A 9,246-nucleotide genomic window follows, 5' to 3' on the forward strand; every position below is an offset into this window, starting at 1 on the left:
TATGGAAAAGATGTCAACTGTAGATGTCCAAGCACAGAAACTGCATTGTGCTTCTGGATACACTCAGTCGGCAAGTAGATAAAGTCTTTAAGCATGACCCTAGCAAAGGTCTTCCCCATGAGGCTAAGGAAAGAGATGTTCCTGGGGTTGTTGCAATCTCCTCCATCACCTTTGTTTTAATATAATGTGAAGATTTCTGCCTCACACATTTCCACTGGAACGGATCCTCCCTTCCAACAGAGAAGGATGAGGTCTTGAAGGTGTGGCAGTAGATAGGACTTTCCGTGCTTGAGCAGATCAGCTGCAATTCCATCCTTGCTGGTGTCTTCCTGCTTGCTAAGCAATCAATGTTGTGCATCAGGTAGGCTTTGCTTTTTGCTTCCATGATAGATGTCATCTCTGCTGAGCAGATCTCAAACCAGTCTTTGTTGTGGGTTCCACCTTTACCAAATGTCGCTGCTGCTGTTAGAAATTATTGAACTCTGCGACTTCCAAGCTTCATCAATATCAATAGTGATTGATGAAGCTTTTATTGATGTGCCTGTAAAATATTTCACTGTTTTATTTAATGTTACTCTGTCTCAAAATGGAGGTGCCGCTGTGAAGAATGTGACTGTGAAGAATGTGAAAGTCAGTAAGAATTGTTATCAAGGATTAATCAGCACTTTCTAATGGGAGATGTTAATTGGTGGAACCTTTCAGTCACTGAATTGTAGTTTTTCAAATACCAATTTAGGGTTGAGATAAAAGTTCATAATTTTATTGTAAATGAGTTCCTGTTGAGAGTTCTTGAATTAAGGGAAAAGATCACAAATGGTGCTTTTAAAAAGGGACACTGCAGCCCTGCAGATCAGTGACATATCCAGAACATTAAACTCCAGCTAGTTATAGGGGCTGTTACAGACTATCAGTCCTAGATGTGAGTTTTTTTATTCATTCATGGGATGTGGGCATCTCTGGATAAGACAGCATTTATTGTCCATCCCATATTAACAGCAGCAATAACAGCAGAATCCAACCCCTACAGTCACTTGTGAACTCACTGGTGTGTCAGCAGGTATCATGATGAGTGAACCCCATCCCACACAGAGTAGGTGAACGGTCTCTTCCTAATTTGAAGTCATTGGTTCGCACTGTGAGTGGATGACTTCCTGAACCTCTTTCCACTAGAAGTGCAGCTGAATGGCTTTTCCTCAGTGTGACTTCGCTGGTGTCTTAGCAGGCTGGATGATTGAGCGAATCTCATCCCGCACACAGAGCAGCTGAACGGCCTCTCCCCGGTGTGAACTCGCTGGTGCAACACGAGACTGGCTGACTGAGTAAACCCCTTCCCACATACGGAGCAGGTGAATGGTCTCTCCTGAGTATGAACTCGCTGGTGTGTCAGCAGGTTGGATGACTGAGTGAATCCCTTCCCACACACAGAGCAGATAAATGGTCTTTCACCAGTGTGATTTCGCTTGTGTACAGTGAGACTAAATGGAGACTTGAACCTCTTTCCACAGGAAGTGCAGCTAAATGGCCAATCGTCAGTGTGAATTCTCTGGTGTAACTTGACACCAGCTGATTGAGTGAATCCCTTCCCACACACGGAGCATGTGAACGGCCTCTCTCCAGTGTGAACCCGTTGATGTGCGATGAGGGTGGAAGAATGCCTGAACCTCCGTCCACAAGAAATGCAGCTGAATGGTCTGTCCTCAGTGTGAATTCGCTGGTGTAACATAAGGCCGGCTGACTGAGTAAATCCCTTCCCACACTCAGAGCAGGTGAACGGTCTTTCCCCAGTGTGAATGCGTCGATGAGTTTCCAACAGGCATCGATAATTGAATCCCTTCCCACAGTCCTCACATTTCCACTGTTTCTCCATGGTATGGGTGTTCTTGTGTCTCTCCAGGTTGGAAAATCAATTGAAGCCTTGTCAACACAGAACAAGCGTATGGTTCCTCCCCACTGCGAATTATGTGATGTTGTTTCAGGCTGTGTAACTTGTTAATTCTCTTTCCACAGTCAATGCACTGGAACACTCTCACTCGGGTGTGAGTGTGTCTTGGTGCTTTTCCAGTCACACTGATATTTGAAATCTTTTCCCAAAGAAAGAACAGACAAACGTTTTCTCTTTCCACATCCAAAGGCCGATGATATTCAGGTCCTGATGATTGAATAACTGTCAGATGTTGATGTAACGCTTGGTTTGAGTTTCTCGTCTGTAAATCGTCCTCCTTTAATTGTCCTGTAAAATGCATTTACAAAAGTCATCACTCTCAGTGCAGGAAAAAATCGTAACAGACAAATCGAGTTTTTGTGAAACAATTTTCTTCTTATGTTCCCCCAAAACTGAAAATTCCCGTCTCACACACTCTCCCATACCCTGAAGTTCCAACCAATTGCACTATCTGTTACCATTTCTTTCTTCCACTCCCAATTTCCCCCCTCCCTTTACTAAACCTGTGTTGTTTTCCAGCCCCTCCGCACAGACTGAGAATAAAATTAATGAATCAATCATTTTCTCTCCTAGTCACTGGGACCCTGAATCCCTGCCCTGCGTCACCAAGATGACCCATCATTCCCCCGCTCCAAGCACAAACAAGATGGCGGCCGTGAACGCAGGCTTAATCCGGGAAAAAGCCCCGCTGCAAACGCGGCAGCTGCAGGTCTTTTGTCGGATTTCGCGGCCTACACCGGGTGAACAGAGGCCGCCCAACCGCCAGTTCACCTCCCCCGCTGCCGAACGACAAACTAACATCTCCCCAGCATCAACATACCCTGCGCATGCTCGGAACATTGTGGAACCGCGCATGCGTTCAGGTCTTCTGTTGTGAGGATAGAGGACCTTCTCCCCCGCTCGGAATGCTGGGTTTAGCCCCCGCCATTGGAACTACCCATCAGTTGATGATTATTTCTTCGCTGTTGCTGAGGCTGCGCTCGTTCTGCTCAGCTTCTGGGAGCCGCACGCGCATGCTCAGAACAGTTCGACTTTACGGGGGCGTGACCTTCCCACATCTGCGCAATGCGGCCACTCTGTCAGAGATAGGTCGTATTACCCCGCGCCGTGTATTTTGGATATTAGGGGCCGTCATTTATATGTTCAGCGGAGGGAAAATTCAGGTGTCGTAATCATTGAATAATAGATCAGCATAAAGCAGTGATCATTATGCATTCCCACTCCCTGCCAGTCTCGTAAAATGAATACGTTCATAACAATAATTCATTTGATTATTTTTAAATGGTTTTCTTTTGTTTAAAAAAATGTTCATCTGATTTTATTTCTTAACTCGGATTCATAACCTCTTTTTTTTCATCCTCGCAACCCCTGAATTCCATCAGGCTGTGTAATATTGGCCAGTGGTGATTGATTGTGCTGGGAACCAATAGGATGTGGAGCTCAGAGGCCAGTGGACCAAGGGAGCAGTGAGTTCTGGAACAAAATACCTGGCTGGGGCGCTGGAATCTGAGTTAACCAGTCAAATGAGTCAGTGTGAACCCCTGGCAAACAATTTATCTTTTAAAATATAACTCAATTTTATTTTATTAACAAAACTGTTAAACTTTTGTTAGTATTTTGTTTTTCTGGCGCTCCTATTATGAGTGTCACGCTCTTCAGTGCCAAGTGGACCACGTTTTTAAAGATCATTCATTTCCCCCTCTCCACGTTGCTGTTAATTAAAGATAAAGAGATTGATTCCCCCTCATTGTGCAACAATTTGTGATACTTAGAAGGATAAATGCCACCCTTCTACACATTTATTTATTAAAGAAACATCTTTCCTGTAATTACTGAACCACATTCTGTACTGTGGGAGATGCCTCGTGACTCAAACCTTTAAAGTTCTCATCCTTTTGTTCAATTCCTTCCATGGAGTCACCCCTCCCTATCTCGGTGACCTCTTGCAAATTTATTATGAAGAACCTGTTTTCAGCATCAGAAGGCATCTCAAGTTTAAGGTAATTGGCATAAGAACCAGAGGTGACATGAGGGAAAATATTCTGACATGAGTTGTTATGACCAGAATCCCATTGCCTGAAAGGATGGTGGAAGCAAATTCAATCTCGGCTTTCAAAAGTCAGAAATTCTTGAATTGATAAAAATTTCATATCTACAAGGAAAGGGCAGGAAAGTGGAGCCAGTATAATGGGCTGAATAACTTCCCTCTGAATTGTACAATTCTCTGATTTTGTGAGTACAATGTTCCTCCAATTCTGATTTCTTACTCACCAAAAATCTACTCACAGATGTGCAGTTTGTGTTCCTCCAGGACCACGCAGCTCTAGATCTCATTACAGCCTTGGAACAAACATGGACAAAAGAGCTGAATTCAAGAGGTGAGTTGAGATTGGCTGCCCTTAACATCAGGGCAGCATTTGACTGAGTGGGATCGAGAGTCCCAGTAAAACTGAATTCAATGGGAACCGGGATGGAAAATTCTGCCTGAAATCATACGTTGCACAAAGGAGGAAGTTGTGGTTATTGGAGGTCAATCATCTCAGTGCCAAGACTTGCGGCAAAGTTCCTCAGGGTAGAGCCAAGGCCTATTCATCTATAATTTTTCTTCTGCCATAAGTCAGACTTGGAAATATATCAGCGTTGCTTCGGCATCACTGGGTCCAAATCCTGGAACTCCCTTCCTAGAAATATCTACACCATATGGACTGCAGCGATGGCTCACCATCAACTTCCAAGGACAGTTTGGGATGAACAACAAATGCTGGCCTTGCCAGTGATGCTCACATCCCGTGATCAAATTATAACAAGGAAATAAACTGGATTTCGTTGTTCTGAATTTCCATCCTGCACTGACTTTTGTAATCTCCTATTATATGATATTCATTTGGAAGCATTTGCAGGCCGAAACTCAAACCAAACACCCCATCAAAATCTGACAGATTCACTCAATACATCAGGCGCTGAATATCATTGAAGCTTCAATATAGAAGGAGAATGTTTTGAACAATTGCACAGCCTGAAAAAGCATCGCACCTTTCACAGTGGGGAGGAACTTTGTGTGGACGAGGTTTGAACTGATCATCCAACATGGACAGCCACGAGGACACTGGCACCACAGGTAAACTGTGGAAATGTGGGGACTGTAGGAAGGGGTTTTCTTCCCCATCAAAGCTGGAAATTCATCGATACAGTCACACTGGGGGGAGGCCATTCACCTGCTCTGTGTGTGGGAAGGGAATTATTAATTCATCCAACCTTCTGAGACACCAGTACATTCACAATGAGCAGAGTTCAGTCGTTTGCTCTGTGTGTCAGAAGGCAATCAGCCATTCATTGAACTTTCAGAGACACCAGCAAACTCACAATGGAGAGTGGCCGTTCACCTGCTCCATGTGTGGGAGGGGATTCACTTAGTCATGCTCCTGGCTGACATATCAGCGAGTTCATAAGTGACCGTCGAGATTGGATTCTGCAGTTGTTGCTGCTGTTAATCATGTTCATGATTGAATTCTTTCATGCTGACAATTGGTGTATGTTTCTGCTGATGTTAATAAACCACATAATTGGGCTGCTGTTTAATATTCTGAGTTAATGTCAAATCGTTGTCAAGCTTTATTTAAAATACATTTTTTGTAGATTTTTGTCTTTCACACCTGAGTGTTTAGCATCAACTGGTTGCAGCTCAGTAAGGGCAATCTGAGGGAGGATCATACGTCAGGAACAGAACTTCAGCCTGAACACAATCCTTCGGTGTCACAATGAGAGGCACAAATGCCACTTTCGTCTTTCTTGCCTCTCTCTTCCCCACGTGGGTTAATCTTCAAGCGTGTAAGAAATGTGTCCCAGCTGCTGCTATGCAGTATGCACAACCTAATGATGACCAAGGCCAAGTGGCGTGGAGTCAAAGGTCACATACAAAAATGCATTGAAAATCATAAACTCCCTGTAAGTCTAACCCTCTGATTTCTGTTTTGTAACCATCGTCTTTCAAGGTTCTGAGGTACAGAGCAGAAGGCTCCTTTACAGCTGTGATTGCTCAACCTGAGTCAGGAAGACTGAAATTGTGTTGTTAAATCAGAGATTGGTGTAAAACAGTGCTCTGTTCCTGAGTGAAGACGAAACAGCAGGATTAAGCCTCCAGTATAAAAATGACAGTGGTGATTATTCTGCGAAGTTTTTAATGAGTTTTTGTGACAGTCCTCAAAGTCCTGAATCTATCTTTTTAGGCCAACATCAAGAACAACTGCTATTGATATAGCACCTATAATACAGTGAAATAATTAGATTAAATTCTGCAGAAAACCCACAAATGGATAATTTCATCAGAGTCTGTTAAATGCTGGTACAATTATACAACATTAATTTGATCTTCAGATACAGAAGGACCCACATCATGCTTCCATAATTCCCAATTTTATTGATGTTATATACCAGGATTTTATTGCAGTCTTCCACAGGGTTAGCTGTACTCCCCAATTTACTAATCGATACATTAATAAATATATCACTTAATTACTTCATCATGTCATTGTTCAGTCAGCTAACAAATTAAAGGTTTAATGAACTACGCTACAAAGATTTGTTAATTGGGAATTCTTACCTGTGATTTACTGTAATTCTGATCCCAAGTTTTAAAATTGGAGTTCTGATTTCTGAGTCCAAATCGTTAATGTAAATTCTGAATAACAGTGGTCCCAGCATTTCTCCCTGTGGAACATCATGTCCCACCTTTTACCAGTCTGAGTAACTACTCTTAACCTCTTCTCTCTGTTTTCTGTTTTGTAACCAGCTCGTTATCCACAACAGCATGTACAATCTACAAGGTGACCAAGATGCTGTGTGGAGTGAAGGACCAGGAAGCAGAATGGGTGGAAAGATAGCTACAAAACTGAAATGAGAGGGTTAGATTTACAAGGAGTTTGCCAGAATCTTTCCATCCATTCTGCTCTGTGTACTGATCTTCACCGAGACCATCAATGTAAAGGGAATTAGCACCATGTGTACTGCCAAGTGGAAAGTAGAGGCTGCAATTTACCAAGGATGTTGTCCTGTGTTGTATACTATCTCCCAACAGGGCTGATAACCCAGGGTGGCAATAGACAGCTCATTGTTAACAATTTGCATTTGGTTCTGTCCCAGGTGTTCTTCAATATTGATTTAAAGTTCAGAGAAACATAGAAAATAGAAGCAGGAGTAGGTCATTCAGCCGTTCGAGCCTGCTCTGCCATTCAATATGATCAGGGAAAGAGTAGGTCCCATAAGGGACAAAGGGGGAAATCTATGGATGGAGCCAGAGGACATCGCTAGAGTGTTAAATGAATACTTCATTTCCATCTTCACCCAAGAGAATGAGGATGAAGGTATCGAACTTAGGGAGAGAGAATGTGAGGTCTTTAAGCAAATTGATATAGGGAGTGACAAGTTATTGGAGATGTTGGCAGGTTAAAAGTGGACAAATCTCCAGGTCTGGATGATTTATGTCCCAGACTGCTAAGGGAGGCAAGGGAGGAGATTGCAGGGGCTCTGACCCAAATTTTTAATTCCTCTCTGGTCAGGGGGGAGGTGCCAGAGGATTGGAGAACAGCTAATGTGGTTCTGCTATTTAAGAAGTGTTGTAGAGATAGGGAACTACAGGCCAGTGAATCTCACATCAGTGGTAGGGAAACTATTGGAGAAATTTCTGAAGGAGAGTATATATCTCCAATTTGGAGAGGCAAATCAGGGATAGTCAGCATTGCTTTGTCAGAGAGAGGTCATGCCTAACAAATTTGATTGAATTTTTTGAGGAGGTGACCAGGTGTGTAGATGAGGGTAGTGCAGTTGATGTAGTTCATATGGATTTCAGCAAAGCCTTTGACAGGGTCCCACATGGGAGACTTATGAAGAAGGCAAATGCACATGGGATACAGGGTAATTTGATAAGGTGGATTCAAAATTGGCTTAGTTGTAGGAGGCAGAGGGTGATGACAGAAGGATGCTTTTGTGACTGGAAGCCAGTGTCCAGTGGCGTACCACAGGGATCAGTGCTCGGTCCCCTATTATTTTCATTTATATAAACGACATAGATGACTATGCTGGAGGTTAGGATTAGTAATTTTGTGGATGACACAAAGATTGGCCGGGTGGTTAACAGTGTAGTTGAGTGTCTTGGGCGACAGGAAGATATAGATGGGATGGTCAAATGAGCAGATAAATGGCAGATGGAATTTAACCCTGAAAAGTGTGAGGTGATACACTTTGGAAGGAGTAATTTGACAAGGAAGTATTCAATGAACGGCATGGCACTAGGAAGTTCTGAGGAACAAAGGGACCTTGGCATGTGTGTCCATCGATCTCTGAAGGCAGAGGGGTACGTTAGTGGGATGGTGAAAAAGGCATATGGAACACTTGCCTTTATCAATCGAGGCATAGATTACAAAAGTAGGGAGGTCATGTTGGAGTTGTATAGAACCTTGGTGAAGCCACAGCTGGAGTACCGTGTGCAGTTCTGGTCACCACACTATAGGAAGGATGTGATTGCACTGGAGGGGGTGCAGAGGAGATTCACCAGGATGTTGCTGGGATGAAATATTTAAGTTACAAAGAGAGGTTGGATAGACTTGGGTTGTTTTCGTTGGAGGAGAGAAGACTAAGGGGCGACCTGATTGAGGTGCACAAGATTATGAGAGGCATGGACAGGGTTAATAGGGAGCAGCTGTTCCCCTTATTTGAAGGGTCAGTCACAAGGGGGCATAAGTTCAATGTGAGGGGCAGGAGGTTTAGGGGGGATGTGAGGAAAATTTTTTTTACCCAGAGGGTGGTGACAGTCTGGAATGCACTGCCTGAGAGAGTGGTGGAGGTGGGTTGCCTCACATCCTTTAAAAAGTACCTGGATGAGCACTTGGCACGTCATACCATTCAAGGCTCTGGACCAAGTGCTGGTAAATGGGATTAGGTTGGTAGGTCAGGTGTTTCTCATGTGTTGGGGCAGACTTTTTGGGCTGAAGGGCCTCTTCTGCACTGTGATTCTGTGATCATGGCTGATCCTTTATCTCAGCGCCACAATTCTGATCTCTCCCCATACCCCTTGATGCCTTTAGAGTCTAGAAACCTAAGCATTTCCTTCTTAAATATATTCAGCGACTAGACCTTCACAGCCTTCAGTTCACCGCTTTCTGCTTGAAGAGGATTCTACTCATGACAATTCTAAATGGCCTACCCCATATCCTGAAATTGTGACCCCTTGTTCTAGACCCCTCAGCAAGAGGAAACATCATCCCTGCATCCAGCCTGTCCAGCCCTGTCAGAATTTTACTCGTTTCAAT

The sequence above is a fragment of the Carcharodon carcharias genome, chromosome 27 (assembly GCF_017639515.1).
Source record: "Carcharodon carcharias isolate sCarCar2 chromosome 27, sCarCar2.pri, whole genome shotgun sequence".
In the NCBI taxonomy this organism is placed as follows: domain Eukaryota; kingdom Metazoa; phylum Chordata; class Chondrichthyes; order Lamniformes; family Lamnidae; genus Carcharodon; species Carcharodon carcharias.